General features: G+C 44.5%; 1 protein-coding gene across 7 annotated transcripts in view; it reads right to left on the bottom strand.

The window, feature by feature from the left end:
- Positions 1–17,058, bottom strand: part of SIRT6 (sirtuin 6) — a 247,455-nt gene that overhangs the window by 203,556 nt on the left and 26,841 nt on the right. For 2 of the 7 annotated variants that reach the window (XM_077475720.1, XM_077475723.1), the window contains exon 2: positions 7,345–7,480. The exons of the other annotated variants lie outside the window; for them this stretch is intronic. The gene's annotated coding sequence lies outside the window, so the exon portion shown is untranslated. The remainder of the gene's footprint in view (positions 1–7,344; positions 7,481–17,058) is intronic. 7 annotated transcript variants of the gene reach the window in all.

The raw sequence follows: 17,058 nt of genomic DNA, 5'->3' as shown, positions 1-17,058 counted from the left end.
TATTTTTTATAGACAGAATATTAAAGCTATTCATGGCTTCCCCTCCCCATTCATTGATATTTAAATACACCAGTTAGATGGGTTTTTTAGAGCTGAGGTTTGTATTGGCTAGACATAATATGAAACTAGGCTTCCCCCCTCTTCCTGATCAGGTATGCAACAGAAAGTTGGTGGGAGGAGCTTGGGGTTTTTTAACTTGCGTTTGGAAGGACAAAATAATTTTAATTAAGTTTCATACTGTAATATAGTTTTGGGTAGAGAGCAAATAGGAGGCATCCAAGTTATTGTTGTAATATCGAAGTACAGAGAAAAGCCACATTGTTTTGTAGCGAAAGCATGTGTAAGAGTTCTGTGTAGTTTAGTCTGGCGATGCAGTGTATGTTCGTACATTGCAATGCGCTCTTGTATGCATACACTTTGAGGGGTAGAGACATAATTCGGGAGTTGATCTGTGGTTGTTGATGAATCATTTGGCATAGTTAATTGTTTAAAAAAAAAAAAAAAAATAAATAAATAAAACACCACAGTGGTACTCTGTAGTTCTATGCCAAAGCCATAGAGTTGACGCCTCGGTTAGGGTTTCTAATTGGGGACTGGACCAGATAGAGTGGTTATAGTTAATCGATCCACCGTAAAAGAAGGTACAGAGCGATTCTCTCCTAAATGGGTGTAAGGGCTTCCCTGGACGCAGGGGTAAGACGATAAGCCGATTTGAATCACCATGGGCAAGGGAAGGAATGATAAGCATCCCACAGTCAGGCGGTTTCACAGTACAAGAAGTCTAGTTTTGGGGAAAAGGCCATTAAACCCTTTAAAGATTGACAGATATGGTCAGAGTACAGTGAGGTGTATTCCTTTGGAATTTTTGATGTCTGGCAGTACGAGACCCCAGAATAAATAGACCTTGGAAGTAGTTCAGCTGTGGTTTCCGAAATCTGTAATGAGTGAGTTGATGGATGTGTAGGAAACGTTTGTGTGATTAAAAATCCACAGGCCTGTTTTTTGGACTCTGTGGCTGGTCCATGCAAAGATTGAGATGCTCTCGTGTTGTTTCAACCATTGTATTTTTTTTCTAATCGCTAAAAAAGAGTGAAGGCAGCATTCCATCTGGTTGTATTGTTTTTTCATTTTTGTTTTGAGAACTATGAAATATCTCCCCAAAAATGGGGAAAAAAACATTTCTCTCATTGTTTGCAAGTAGTAACAAGAATATGTTTGAACTAGGGATGCACCGAATGGGTTTTTTGGTGCCGAAACCGATACCGAAAATGAAAAATACACTAGGCCGAAAACCGAAACCGATACCGAAACAGCACCGATACCGAAAATGACTGTTTTTAAAAAATATTTTTATACAGGAGGTGGTCAGAGACTGGGGACATGGTACAGGAGGTGGTCAGAGACTGGGGACATGGTACAGGAGGTGGTCAGAGACTGGGGACATGGTACAGGAGGTGGTCAGAGACTGGGGACATGGTACAGGAGGTGGTCAGAGACTGGGGACATGGTACAGGAGGTGGTCAGAGACTGCATGCATGGTACAGGAGGTGGTCAGAGACTGCATGCATGGTACAGGAGGTGGTCAGAGACTGCATGCATGGTACAGGAGGTGGTCAGAGACTGGGGACACGGTACAGGAGGTGGTCAGAGACTGGGGACACGGTACAGGAGATGGTCAGAGACTGGGGACACGGTACAGGAGATGGTCAGAGACTGGGGACACGGTACAGGAGATGGTCAGAGACTGGGGACACGGTACAGGAGATGGTCAGAGACTGGGGACACGGTACAGGAGATGGTCAGAGACTGGGGACACGGTACAGGAGATAGTCAGAGACTGGGGACACGGTACAGGAGATGGTCAGACTGGGGACACGGTACAGGAGATGGTCAGACTGGGGACACGGTATAGGAGATGATCAGAGACTGGGGACGTGGTACAAGAGATGGTCAGAGACTGGGGACGTGGTACCGAAGATGGTCAGACTGGGGACATGGTACAGGAGATGGTCAGAGACAGAGGACGTGGTACAGGAGGCATCCCCCATTGCAGCCAGTGTGTCCCCATTGCAGCCAGTGTGTCCCCATTGCAGCCAGTGTGTCCCCATTGCAGCCAGTGTGTCTCCATTGCAGCCAGTGTGTCCCCATTGCAGCCAGTGTGTCCCCATTGCAGCCAGTGTGTCCCCATTGCAGCCAGTGTGTCCCCATTGCAGCCAGTGTGTCCCCATTGCAGCCAGTGTGTCTCCATTGCAGCCTGTGTGCCATTTTGCAGCCAGCCTGTGCACTGTGTGCAGGGAAGAGAGCCGCCTCCGTCGCCTGTTTGATAACAGCGCCGGGAACATCACAGCTTTCATTTCAATTGCTGTGTGTTCCCGGCCGTGCGCCGTCACACGCAGCCCCCCCCCCTTGTCCGGGCACTTTGATAGACAGATCATCCGTCCAATCCTGCGGATGAACTGTCTATCCAAGTGCCCGGACAAGGGGGAGGGGCTGCGTGTGACGGCGCACGGCCGGGAACACACAGCTATTGAAATGAAAGCTGTGATGTTCCCGGCGCTGTTATCAAAAAGGCGGCGGAGGTGGCTCTCCTGCGCTATGATGGGCATCACCAGGGGCGGGGGGCGGAGCCCCGCCCCCCACCCAGGCCACGCCCCATTTTCGGCTCCATTATCGGCCGTTTTTCTCTTTCGGCAAATTGCCGAAAAGGGCATTTTCGGCCGATATGTTTCGGCGGCCGAAATTTCGGTGCATCACTAGTTTGAACCTACCGTGACAGCCCTCTTACGTGTTGCAGGTGTTGTATTTTAGTAAGAACGTGAAAGTAAGGGTTACAGAGGGTTTAGTTATCGATTTTGAGGAATGTCAGTGACAATTTACCAATGTACACGAATGTTGTATTGTTTACCATTCTTTGCAGGTTAGAGTAATAACTTGATTATAAGTACCTTTTTTTTTTTTAAACACTATCGGTTTAGCAGATGTGCGCTCCCGTCACACCTGTATGCCTGATCAATGTATTTGGGGTGCCATGATGTACACCTGCAGATTAGCTCCCATCAGCAGGAATTGTAGTCATTGTTCACTGTATAAATTCATTTATCCTGTGTTGACATTTACATCCTGTGTTGTTACATCTTTATTTGGTCATATCCTGCGAGGTCACACGCTGTGTAGGTGGCGATTGGCTGTTGGAGCCAGGACTTCCTCTTTGTAATTTCTTTTGTTGTCTTTGAATAAATGAACCAGTCAACTGCACGTCGACAGTGATGCTGATGGAGCTATGGTGTGCGCATAATTTTGTGGGCAAGAAGCACGGCAGCAAAGAGGTAATACACAAGCAGGAAACTGATGGCTAACCTGTGACAGTACACCCCCCTCCCCTTACACGGTCGCCCCACTCCATTAAGGCCAGGTTTGAGTGGAAACTTCTGATGAATTTCATCAAAACGAGGGGCTGAAACATCAGTAGAAGGAATCAAACACCTCGCTTTAGGACCATATCCCTTTCCAGTCAATTAGATACAAAAGCCTCCCCCTGGAGAATTTGGAATCCAAGATTTGCTTGATTTCATAGTGATCCAAAGTACTGACTGTTGGAAAAGGACATTTTGAACGTGACTCCAGGTAGACGGGACTAGCGAAGGAAGTCAATGTCGCCGCCTCCATCGAGAGTCCCGTTGCCTGGTATGGATTTAAAGGGGAACCCCTACGCCGAAAAAACGGTGTGGGGTCCCCCCAAAGTCAATGCCAGACCCTTATCTGAGCATGCAGCCCGGCCGGTCAGGAAAGGGGGTGGGTCGAGCGAGCTCCCGACCCCTCTTGAACCGTACCAGTCCGCATGCCCTCAACATTGGGGGGTGCTTTGGGTAAGAGGGGTCCTGCAGCTCCTCTGCGGCCGGGGGGCTCATCAGAATCCGGGAGCCCTCTTTAATAAGGGGGCCCCCAGATCCCAGCCCCCCACCCTATGTCAATGAGTATGGGGTACAATGTACCCCTACTCATTCCCGAGGGAAAAAAGTGTAAATAAAGAAAAAACGCACAACACAGGTTTTTAAAGTGGTTTATTAGTCAGTTCCGGGGGTCTTCTTGCCAGGCTCCTCCACTATCTTCTGTTCTTTTACTGCTCTTTAACAGGCGGAGGAGCCCGGCTTTCTTCTTCATAGTCGCTGTTCGGGGGTCTTCCGATTTCAGGGGTCTTGTCCCATTCTTCGCTTCTTCCGCCGGGCCTCCGTTATCTTCTTACAGCTCTTTTACTAGCGTTGGCCCGGCAGACTTCTAAGTCCGCCAGACTTTTGGGGAAAAAAAAAAAAAAGTCAGCCGGAGCCCACACATGGGCTACTCTGGTCTGCCAGGCTAAGTCTGCCAGATAGTCCGATCGTGTGTACGCAGCATTAGAGACCTTGTGCTCATCCACTTTCCATTTGAGGATGCCACACAGATGTTCAATAGGGTTTAGATCTGGAGACATGCTTGGCCAGTCCATCACCATTTCCCTCAGCTTCTTTAGCAAGCTATTGGTTGTCTTGGAGGTGTGTTTGGAGGTCCTTATGTTGGAATAATGTTCTTTGACACGGTCTTCAAAGGGAGAGGATCTCTGCTTCAGTATATTACAGTATATGCTGCCATTCATGGTTCCCTCAATGAACTGTAGCTCCCCAGTGCTGGCAGCCTCAGACCATGACACTACCACCACCATGCGTGACTGTAGGCAAGACACACGTGTCTTTGTACTCCTCACACGTTTGACACCCATCTAAACCAAAATAGGTTTATCTTGGTCTCATCAGACCACAGGACGTGGTTGCAGTAATCCATATCCTTAGACCGCTTGTCTTCAGCAACCCGTTTGTGGGCTCTCTTGTGGAACATCTTTAGAAGAGGCTTCCTTCCATGCAGACCAGTCTGATACAGTGTGCAGCATATGGTCCAAGCACTGACTGGATGACCCCCCTCACCCCTTCAACCTCTGCAGAAATGCTGGCAGCACTCATACACCTATTTCCCAAAGACAACCTCTGGATACGACACTAAGCGTGTGCACTCGACTTCTTTGCCTGATCATGGAGAGGCCTGTTCTGAGTTGAACCTGTACTGTTAAACTGCTGTATGGTCTTGGACACCATGCTGCAGCACAGTTTCAGGGTCTCTGCAATATTCTTATATCCTAGGCTATCTTTATGTAGAGCAACAATTCATTTTTTCATCTCCTCAGAGTTCTTTGCCATGAGGTGCCATGTTGAACATTCCAGTCACCAGTAAGAGTGAGAGCAATAACACCAAATTTAACACACCTGCTCCCCCATTCACACCTGAGACCTTGTAATACTTACTAGTGACATGACACCAGGAAGGGAGTTGCCAGCGGTTTAGACATTAATGGCTGTGTGTTGAGTTCTTTTGAGAGGACAGCAAATTTACACATTTTAACAAATTTGCTAATTTATTCAAGCTGTACACCCACTGCTTTACAATGTAACAAAGTGCAATTTCTTTAGTGCTGTCACAATAAAAGATATATAATAAAAAAAAAAATAAATAAAAAAAAAAACACACCACACACACCCCAAAACTACCACCTCATAAATGTACTGTATAAACCAACACACCTATACACAGCATTACAAGTTCCGAGTCCCTCCTTGCCTCCCACGATGACAAACAGTCCCCAACAACCCAAGGCCATCCCACATACATAAATTTCCTGTGAACTATACCAAGGTCCTCCCACAGAAACTGGGACATGTGCTACCTCTAAAGAACCCCCAATTGCCCAGCCATAAAGGCCTCTGCATGCCAGGAGGGATCAAGTAGATGACCTATTAGGAGCCGTGGTCTAGATGGCATGCCACCTTAGGACCTCAATGGGTGAATGTAGTGCACATAACTAGCCCAATTGAACCCAGATCGTACATCATATGCTGAACCGGACACGTAGCATTGGCCGCGATAGCCCACATCTAATATATCATGTAGTCAAAGCTGCTGACTATTGCTCAATAGAATAGATGCTCAGTAGTTATGATAGCTGTGAATATCAGTAACACTGTAAATAATATCAGCTAATGTAAACCATATGGGCATAAAGCCATAAGTGCACTGTAGTTGCTTGAGTGGATAAATGTATGGATGGGCAGCTGCATGCAGAGTAGGTATGTAGTAAATTGAGCAGCCAGATAGATGAGACATATATGCTCCCTCCAAGTAGAATAGACATCTGTCAGGCAACAGTCATTTGGTGATGACATATGAGCCACTGAATGGTGACCTCATAGCAGAATAGAGTCAGATGCCAAAGCGCAGTGTGGCAGGGCCATCTGACAGGTGCTATATATGTAATAACAGTATGCCAGTATTTAGTATCAGTTGCAGAGACTCCCAGGCATGTCCCTGGTCCCGCCTGATCAAACTCCAGATTAGGCAGTTTTGCCTCAGGCACAGAGGTCCTCTGGTGGTTCCCTTTTCACTCTGAGTGTGGGACTGGTACCTCCTGATGAATGCCTTTCCTTGGTTTTTCTCACAAGTTTGTGATGAAGGTAAACCAAATCTCCTGCACTTGAGAAAAATGTCATTTATTTCCATCGGTTCAACCTCCACATTGGTTGTTCTACCACTCACAACAGGTCAGGGAAACCCAAGTGGAACTCTATAAAAGAAAGGAACCAAGGGCACACAAGCCTAGCACATTACCTTTGCAACAATTTATTGTTAAGAGTATATAAAAATTATACAAACTAATGCATAAATCAAGCAAAAAATACAGTCCACCTAGTGTTCCACCCACCGTGGTCTGCTAACAAGTGTCAATTGAAAAGTCCAAAAGAGCCGACGAGTTTCAAGGGTTGTCCCCTCTTCCCCTATTGCATTTGTTTGGGAGTATAATTCTATATACTTTTAACAATGCATTTTTTGCAAAGGTAATGAGCTAGGCTGGTAAGCCCGCTGTTCCTTTTTCAATACACTCTGCCCTACCTGAAATTAGCCTGGATATGATAAGCTTTACAAAGTTTGCCTACAAACTTTTCCCTGAAACTTGCTTACCCCTGCCAAACATATCTGTCTTGAGGAGTCCCTTGTCTATTTTAAAATCGCCAGGTTGGCAGTCAAACAGTACATCCCCAGTAAAAGGGCCAGATATGGAGAGAAGCTATACAAACTCTGTGAAAGGGCCACAGGGTAATCATAGGCCTTCTGCGTGTATGAGGGCAAAGATAGCTAGCTCCAGCCCACTGACTGCTCAACCTATATCAGTACAAGTGCAACCCTGTATTTCCACTATTTAATAAGGGGTACCGCCTTGACCTAGACAACTTTTACACAAGCCAGCCTCTTTTCCACTATTTTTACCTCTAGAAAACTTTAGCCTGCGGTACAGCTTGAACCAATCGGAAAGGCTTGGCCCTGAAGTGGAGGAATAAGCGAGATGTATGTCCAGTCTTCCATCCACAATGACACATCAGTAGAAATCCATAGAAGACATGATCTAGTCCAAACATGCATACATTATTAGAATTGAGTCATGGGAGGTATGGATTAAACGATCAAATGTTCCAGTCCGATTTAGCAACCCCCTTTGGTGCAAAAAAAAAAGTTACAATTTACCCTTTTTATGTGACAATTTATAATTTGTATGCCACTCAATACAAGTACACAGAAAGACCCACCTCCTTTCTCTAATTACAAAGGATATTGTCACAGCCCTCTTCTATCGGCAAGGCCCCCCACCAGAAAACATTCGCTCTGATGCAGTGAGCAGGTTACATGAGCGACATTTCCCAGGGAATATTCCACCCATAGAAACTTGTCCTCTGTGCAGATTCTTTTCGGTCTCGACTGACCCTATTGACCCTAGCCTATAAACCATGTTTCTTCCACCTGAACTGACCCTGGCCTGTTAATTAACCATGTATTTTGCCTACCACCTGAAATAATCTCTTGCCCTGCCACTGTAGCATTGGGATTCAAGATCACACAGGGGTCTAACATATATGAGGGGGCATCAGAGCAAGGTTCTGAGTGGAGAAAATAGGATTTTTTGTACTCACCGTAAAATCCTTTTCTCTGTAATTCACCAACCGGCAGAGCTCCTCTCTTAGTGGTGGGCATAACAACCCAATGGTTAGTAGGCATTAGTTGTTATGCAACACTCAAAACCCTGTAGTTCCGCCCAGGGGAGAAATCCACCACAAAACCTTGAACAGGAGTGACTACCCACAACCGCACCAGAAACCGTGGAATGTAATGCAACGGTGCATTAACTTAACGGTACTGCGTTTTTAATCGAAAAAGCAGGAAAAAAAGAAAATATATTGCATATTCAATTCCAACTATACGGCCGCCTGCAAAACTTTGCGGCCAAAACAGGCATTAGCCGAAGCACTGACGTCTACTTTGTAAACGTAAAATATATGCAGCGCTACCTAAACAATTAAACCAAATAAATAAATTACTAAAGTGCAACAACTGCAATAAATTGCAGACTAAAAGTGCAAAGGTGAATCCACCTCACTATAGTGATGTGATGTGCAATGATAGAACAATAAATATATTACATCTAATATAAAATGAAAAAATTAATGATCATATACGTGCATAAATAATCAAAAATCATAAGTGAAACTCGTTCCAAAGTACAGAATATAAAAAAATGAAGATGCTAAATAAGCAATAATGTGCAAAATGCAATAATAGATGGTGATCATCAAATAAAGTCCATGCAAATAATTGGTGACCATACAGCAAAGTCCATGCAAAAAATATAAAGTGGCTTCCAATGCGTGACAGTCCACTGCAAACTTCAGTGCCCAACTTGTGCACCACCAGTTTCCCCCAGCCTCTCACCTCAAATATATAGCATAAAAGCGCTGTATGTACACAGATGCTACTCCGTCCTTATCCGTCCAGCCTCAGATCTATACCGCTGTACGTATACGGTTATCACTTCCCCAATTTCTCCAAATACATCCAGTTAAAATTGGTAGTACATAGGGAATGGAAGAAAGACAAGGGGGGCTCCCATGTGTAGTATCAAAACACAACTTTAATAAATCAATATCCTCACTTACATGTAAGCAGATACCAGCGAATTCGTAGCAACACGGACTTCCGGTCTCGGCCGCGACCGGAAGTGATATGTGTAACACCTAGCTCCTTCCCTGACGCGTTGCGTCACAACCTCGAGGATAAGGACGGAGTAGCATCTGTGTACATACAGCGCTTTTATGCTATATATTTGAGTAATTTATTTATTTGGTTTAATTGTTTAGGTAGCGCCGCATATATTTATTTTACTTATATTTTTTGGTGTAGAGATCACTATTTTTTGCTGGCTGCTTCCATATCTTTTAGATATTTAATAATAGTTAGGTGGAGCGCATTAGTACCTTTTGTTTACTTTGTAAACGTGTTTACACCACCTGAGAGACAGACGCTTGGTGTTGGAAGGCCCAAGACGTTCCGAATGCCCTTGTGGAGTGGGCCATGAGCGGAAAGGGTGGCACCTGCCCCTTCAAGGCGTAGGCTTGCACTACAATCTGTCTGATCCACCTGGAAATGGTGGCCGACGAAACCACCATGCCTTTCTTTGGACCAGCCACCGAAACAAACAGCAAGTCTGACTTCCGAAAGGGAGCAGTGGCAGACAAATACACCTTAAGAGCCCAAACCACGTCCAGATCGTGAAGGGCCACTTCCCTAGGGTGTTTCGGCTTAAGACACAGAGATGGTAACACAATGTCCTCATTGATATGAAAAGCAGAGACCACTTTCGGCAGAAAAAACGGTTGCGTACGGTTGCGAACACCACCTTATCCTTGTGGATAACCAGATAAAGCAACTTGCAGGACAAAGCCGCCAGTTCCGAAACCCTCCTGGCTGATGCGATGGCCACTAGAAAGACCACTTTCTGGGAAAGAGTCAACAGGGGAATCTCCTTGATATTTTTAAACGGTGCTTTCTGAAGCCGATAACACCATGTTCAAATCCCACGGAGGTAACGGTGGACGCACCGGAGGGACTACATGTCGCACCCCCTGAACAAAGGTACTCACTAATGAGTGAGACGCCAGGGGGTCGCTGAAAAAAAAAAAAAAAAAAAAGAAGACAGCCAAGGCTGATATTTGCTCCTTAATGGCGCTTAACGCCAATTTCTGGTCTACTCCTTGCTGAAGAAACAGGGAGGATCCTGGATATAGAAAAGGAGCGTGGATGCCATCCTTTCTCCTCACACATGGAGATGTAAGCCTTCCAGGTACAATGATATATCTTCAGAGAAGAAGATTTCCACGCCCTCAACATAGTTGGGATCACCGAGTCTGACAGGCCCCGGTTCCTCAACACCTGGCTCAATAGCCATGCCATTAAAGCCAGCGATGGTAAAGCAGGATGGAGGAGAAGAAAAAAAAAATAAAAATCAGACCTTGAGACAGAAGGTCCTCTCATAACGGCAGTCGCCATGGGGCATCCGCCACCAGGCGCACTAGGTCTGCGTACCAAGGACGGTGAGGCCCATCTAGGGCAATCAATATTACAGGGATCCCTTCGACTTCCACTCTGCGAAGCAAATGCGGTAACAGTTTCAGTGGAGGAAAGGCGTAGATCAGCTGGTACTGATCCCACAGAGCCACCAGCGCGTCTGACCACGGATCTCTTGTCCTGGACATGAATCTCGGCACCTTCCGATTGAGACGGGAGGCAAGAAGATCCACGTCTGGTGTGCCCCACCTCAGGCACAGCAGTCTGAATACCTTCGGATGCAACGCCCATTCTCCTGGGTCCAGCATCTGGCGACTCATATAGTCCGCCTGCCAGTTCTCCACTCCCGGGATGTAAATGGCCGTCAGGGCCGGTACGTGTCGCTCTGCCCGCCAAAGTATGTGAGCAACCTCCCGTGCGGCGGCTGAGCCAGAACTAGAGGTCGACCGATATGGGTTTTTCTCTGGCCGATGCCGATGCTTAGAAATTATGGCGGCCGATAGCCGATATATGATGCCGATTTTTTTGGGCCGATATGTTGGGCCGATTTTATTTTATTTATTTATTTTTTTCCTTTTTTATTTATTATTATTATTATTTTTTTAATCCCCCTTGATCTAACACACCTTTCCCGTTGGGGCGTTTTTCAGGCGCTTTTGGGCTAAAAATAGCGCCTGTAAAGTGCCTGCAAAACGGCTCCCCTGCAGTCTGTGTGAAAGACAGAGTGCTTTCACACGGAGGCGATGCGCTGGCAGAATCTTAAAAAAAAAGTCCTGCAAGCAGCACGTTTGGAGTGGTGTATACCGCTCCTCCACCACTCCTGCCCATTGATATAAATGGGCACCACTGCCGAAGCGCATGCAATGCGATTTGGCAGCAGTGCTTCATGGGCGCATTTAACCCCTTCCTTGGCAGCTAGCTGGGTTATATGTGCCCCACTAGCAGCCAAATAGCACCGCTAAAATGATGGTAAAGAGCCGCTAAAACTTGCGTTTTACCATCAACGCTCCAGTGTGAAAGCAGCCTTCATAAGTGATACAGAAAATTTCTTACATTTAAACATTTATTAAACAAAACAAACCTCCAATCAGTTTACTTGTATGTATGATTTAGATAAAAAAAAAAAAATAAATAAATAAAACCTATGTATTAAATAAAAACAGGTAGTCAAAACTTTTGGACGAAAAAAAAAAAAAAATGGGCTAACTTTACCGTTTTTATTTTATTTTTAAATAGTGTATTTTTTTGCCAAAAAAATGCATTTGAAAGACCTCTGTGCAAATGCCTGGTGACATAAAATATTGCAACAACCACTATTTTATTCCCTAGGATCTCTGCTAAAAAAATATATATAATTTTTGGGGGGTCTAAGTGATTTTCTGGCAGAAAATACAGGATTTTTACTTGTAAGCAACAAGTGTCAGAAAAGATTTAGTCTTTAAATGGTTAAACTGAGAACTTCTACACACTGAGATGATTTCATTCATTCAAGTGTAAACATTGTATCATTTAGTTCTTTTCTTGGCAGTCTGCCCAGAGAGGAGGAAAGTGTTGCTATGACGACTCAGGCAACTCACACTGACTTCTTACAGAAGTCATTTCAAAGTCCCACTGTAGTTCTAAATCGGCTTTTTATCAGCAAAATCGGCCAATGCCGATTATTTAAAAAACGGCAAATATCGGCCGATATATCGGTCGACCTCTAGCCAGAACACCTTCACAGACACTTTTTGGGACCCCCCCCCCCCCCCAGGCTGGGACTAGGATACATATATATATATATACACACATACACACACACACACACACACACACACACATACACACACACACACACACACCGCAGCGGTGGGATAGGGACTAGGGAGAGAAGATAAGGAGGTGAGGTGGCCCCCGAATCGACCCCCCAGGGAATGCCCAGCTGCTCACCCCACCGAAGCAGGGAGAGCCGTACTTACCAGTCCTGAAGAGCTAGGAGACATTCCATCACAGACCTACTCCTGCGCAGTTACAGGGTAGCTGTTGGCCCGGTATACTGTAATCCAGACATCAGTAGCCAGGTCATATGTATACCCTGGAGTATTGAAGCTCACCGACCACCTCTGGAGCTGAGGCATGTCGTGGTCTGCCGAGCCTTAGCTGCAGCCTGCACACACTCGATGGTCAGACTGGGGAGACTACAAGGATAATCATTAACCAGCCTGTCACCCAGCCGGCAGTTGATGAAAGATCCGGGGATCTTCTATCTTGCGCAAAAAACATCAAACCTGCAGCAAAAATATGGACCAAAAGGGCGCACAGGGTTCCTAGGTCATTCTCCTTACTAGGCAAAATAAAAACTGAATCTGCTGGGAGCAGTGGGGAGGGTTTTTAGCACAGGGCCCGCCCCCCTGTGGCGGGACTAAAAGTTCTGTGTATTGTGTAACAATTTTGCCTAGTTCTAATGGCAGGCTAAACAACCCATTTAGTTAGAGAGAGGAGCTGTGTCGGTCAATATAAGAGAAAAACAGTTTTTGGTTTTCCTCGGGTTCAAGGAGCTTTGGATGGGAAGGTTTTACTTGACTGAGGTCCTGATGTTTCTGCCTGCTGCTGTCTGACCCTGGTGTGTTAATTAACAATACTTCTGTTACCTATACTGAGCCTACACTGTTTATGGACCATGTTGCTGCCTGCTGCAGGGATCAATGCTTTGGCTGTGCTCACCAGGTCTCTGCCAGCTGCCTGGATGATTCCGTTAGCTGTTGCGGACCACCTCTCTGCCTGGCACCAGTATTGACCCATCTACAAGTCCCACTTCCTACAATACTGCGAGACACCAGTCCCATTCATCCTCTGCAGACAATTGCACTACTAAAACCACAGGTCATCTTGTTTACCCTTTGTTCAACATCCCATACTTTACCAGTAAACAAAGCATTTTCTTATGGGGGCAGTTATGTTTCAGTCAGTTAGGCTTACTTAGTTTTTAGGAACAAGAACTGCTGTAGGTGAAGCTACACAGGTTGCAATATTGGGTACATAATCAGTCCAGACATTGAAAAAGTATTATACATGGTGTATTGCCATGCTTAAAGTGGATGTAAACCCTCACATGTAACCTTTGAAGTGAACAGCCTCAGATGATACAGAGATGAAACAAATCCTCCTACATAAAAGTGTTCGTCTTCACATTGTTATATTCTTTAGAATTCTTACATCAGGTAATAATTTTCACTTCCTTATTCTGCACTGTTAGAGAAGGCTTGGATTACACTGGGAGCAGCCGATAGGAGGAAAGGCGCACACACCCCCCTCCACATAGGTAGAATGAAAAAGCTTTCACAGCTCTGCTCTGAGACAGCAGGCTGTGTGGTAATCTTGTTATAGCAACCTCCCCCAACACACACTTCTATCTCCCGTCTCAGAGAATGTGTGAGAAGTAATCAGGCCGATAGAGCTATGGAGCAAGAGACAACTAAGGGGCTTAGTGCTATGAAGAGAGATAAGAAAACACTGCAGATATATGTGCCCAGCTCAAATTTCATGAATTGGGTTTACATCCACTTTAACCACTTAAGCCCCGGACCATTTTCCAGCTAAAGGACCAAGCCCTTTGTGCAATTCGGCACTGCGTCGCTTTAACTGACAATTGCGTGGTCGTGCGACATGGCTCGCAAACAAAATTGGTGTCTTTTTTTCCCCCCACAGCTTTCTTTTGGTGGTATTTGATCACATCTGCAGTTTTTATTTTTTGCGCTATAAACAAAAATAGAGCGACAATTTTGAAAAAAAAAAATACAATATTTTCAACTTTTTTTTAGTAATGGCGGCAATCAGCGATATTTATTGTGACTGCGACATTATGGCGGACACATCAGACAATTTTGACACATTTTTGGGACCATTGGCATGAATACAGCAATCGGTGCAATTAATTAATCGCACCAATTACTGTAAAAATGTCACTGGCAGTGAAGGGGTTAACCACTAGGGGGCAGTGTAGGGGTTAAATGTCTGTTTTTTTAACTGTAGGGGGACGTGGCTTGGCGTCTGATGTCACTGATAATCTTTCCCTATAACAAGGAACAGACGATCAGTGACAGCCTCAGTAGGAAGCACGAGGAGAGGTTTGTTTATACTTACCTCTCCCCGTTCTTCAGCTCTGTGACCTGATCGCGGGACACCGGCAGCGATCAGGTCCACGGGTCCCACGGCCACGGAGCTCAGGAATTATATATAATTTTAGCAGAGACCTTAGGGAATAAAATGGCAATTGCTGTAATATTTTATGTCACACTGTATTTGCCCATCGGTCTTTCAAATGCAATTTTTTGGGAAAAAATACACTTCAATAAATAAAAAAGAAACAAAACAGTAAAGTTAGCACAATTTTTTTTTGTTTTAATGTGAAAGATGTTACGCCGCGAGAATCATGAGAGAATCGTGATCCATCTTCTAAGCAAAAAAGTTGCGATTCTCATTTTAGCCAGAATCGTGCAGCTCTAATATATAATATTATAATATTATACACATACACACACACACACACACACACACACTGTATTTATCAGCATATAACACACCTTCATTTTAGGAGGGAAGTTTCAGGGGAAAAAAAGAAAGAAAAAAAATAAAAAAATAAAACAAATTTTAAATAAAAAGAACTTTGAAGCAAAATAAGGGTCAGTGCCTCACCATTGCCCATCTGCAGCCTGATCAATAACATCTATAGCCTCACAATTGCCAATTAATGCAGCTTGATCAATGCCCATCTGCAGCTTCACAATTGCCCATCATTGCAGCCTTACCATTATCATGAACGCAGCCTTATCAGTGCTCATCTGCAGACTCACCTCAGATTACTGCTGCCTCAGGGAGGGCGGAGGGCGGAGGGCGGGAGTGCCCCCCCCACCCCCCTTTCCGGCCTAAATTACAGTATAGGTGTATAACACGCACACACTATTTGCACCCAACTTTCAGAGTGAAAAAGTGCCCATTATACTCCAATAGAATTAAAATTGAGATTTAGAGAAATGGCATATTTTAAAATTTGGCAGAATTTCATCAATAAGTTATAATAAATCTACACATCGGTTTTAATGTAACTAGGATATAAAACAGTTTGTGATAAATTCTCTTTATCCTAGGATACAGCCAAAAAACTCCCACACATTCTTTTGATCTAAAAATGAAATGGCGATATTAAAGCGGGAGTCCGCGTTTTTTTTTTTTTTTTTTAAAGCCAGCAGCTACAAATACTGCAGCTGCTGACTTTTAAAATAGTGACACTTACCTGTCCAGCGTGCCCGCGATGTCGGCACCCGAAGCCGATCTCTAGATCGATGATAGTGTTTTATTCCTGCGCTACCACTGGTGATCTATCAAATGTCAGGGGCTGCTGCTACTACCGGAATGGATCACACCGTATCCACTTAATATGAAACTAAAGATATGTTGGTATTGCGCTGTCCCTATATTAAATAACCCTCCGAGGGTGATAAGTATAATGCCTAATTACATAAATCAATAGTGTAATATAAAAATATATATCTATAAATGTCTACTGAATAGTATCAAAAAGTGCAAAGTGCTACATTAAATTAAATAAAATAAACACACCACAAAGGTGATAGAATCCAAATAAATGAAAATCAAGTGAACAAAAAGGTAAGTAACTAAAAACAGTCTCTTAGAAAATTACTATTTTGATAAAGTGCAGAAAAAAATGCAAAAAAAAAAAAAAAAAGTAAACGCACTACAGAGTCAATTGAAAACCTCCACAGAAACACAACTGCTTCAATTGAGTGCAAAGCCAAAAAACAGTGAATTGATCATAAAGTGCAAAGTGCGTCTTATAAATGTGCAAATAAGTAAACACTCTCCAGAGGTGATATAAGTGAACCACCCTAATAATAAACAAATGATATACAAGAAAATAAGAGAGTATACCTAGACCAAAAAGAGGGTACCCTCTCCTGATCACATAGAAATAAACTTTAGAACAAAAAAAAAAAAATTATATATATAATAGTAAACGCACTACAGAGCCGGCTGCAACATATGTTATATCAGAATGAATCCGGCCTCTATAGATTAAATATACATATTGATGGATTTCAATATGTATATTTAATCTATAGAGGCCGGATTCATTCTGGGATCTGTGTGTTTCCCAGCAGGCAGCGGGGCACTTGCGGAAAGGGGCGGGCACTTGCGGAAAGGGGCGTAATCTAGCCCCTTTCCGCAGAGAGCTATCCCGGAAGTGGGTGCAGATACCTGTACTGTACAGGTATCTGTACCCCCCTCCCCCCTGAAAGGTGCCAATTGTGGCGCCGGAGGGGGGGAGGGTCCTGATGAGCGGAAGGTCCACTTTAGGGTGGACCTCCGCTTTAAAAAAAAGGGGTTGTAAACCTTTGTGTTTTTTCACCTTTATGCATTAAAGTGGTTGTAAACCCTTTACAACACACTTTGACCTACAGGTAAGCCTAGATTAAGGCTTACTGTAGGTCTAAGAAATATCACCTAAACCTACACGGTTTAGGAGATATTTGCCAAAAGACAGTGGCGCGCACTGAGCGCGCCGCAGTTAACGGCGATATGCTGCGAGTG

The sequence above is a fragment of the Lithobates pipiens genome, unplaced genomic scaffold, assembly GCF_037356315.1.
Source record: "Lithobates pipiens isolate NorthernLeopardFrog02 unplaced genomic scaffold, aLitPip1_a1.2 Scaffold_13, whole genome shotgun sequence".
Classification (NCBI taxonomy): domain Eukaryota; kingdom Metazoa; phylum Chordata; class Amphibia; order Anura; family Ranidae; genus Lithobates; species Lithobates pipiens.
Note: the sequence above shows the minus strand (reverse complement) of the source record. Positions and strands in the feature narration are given on the sequence as shown.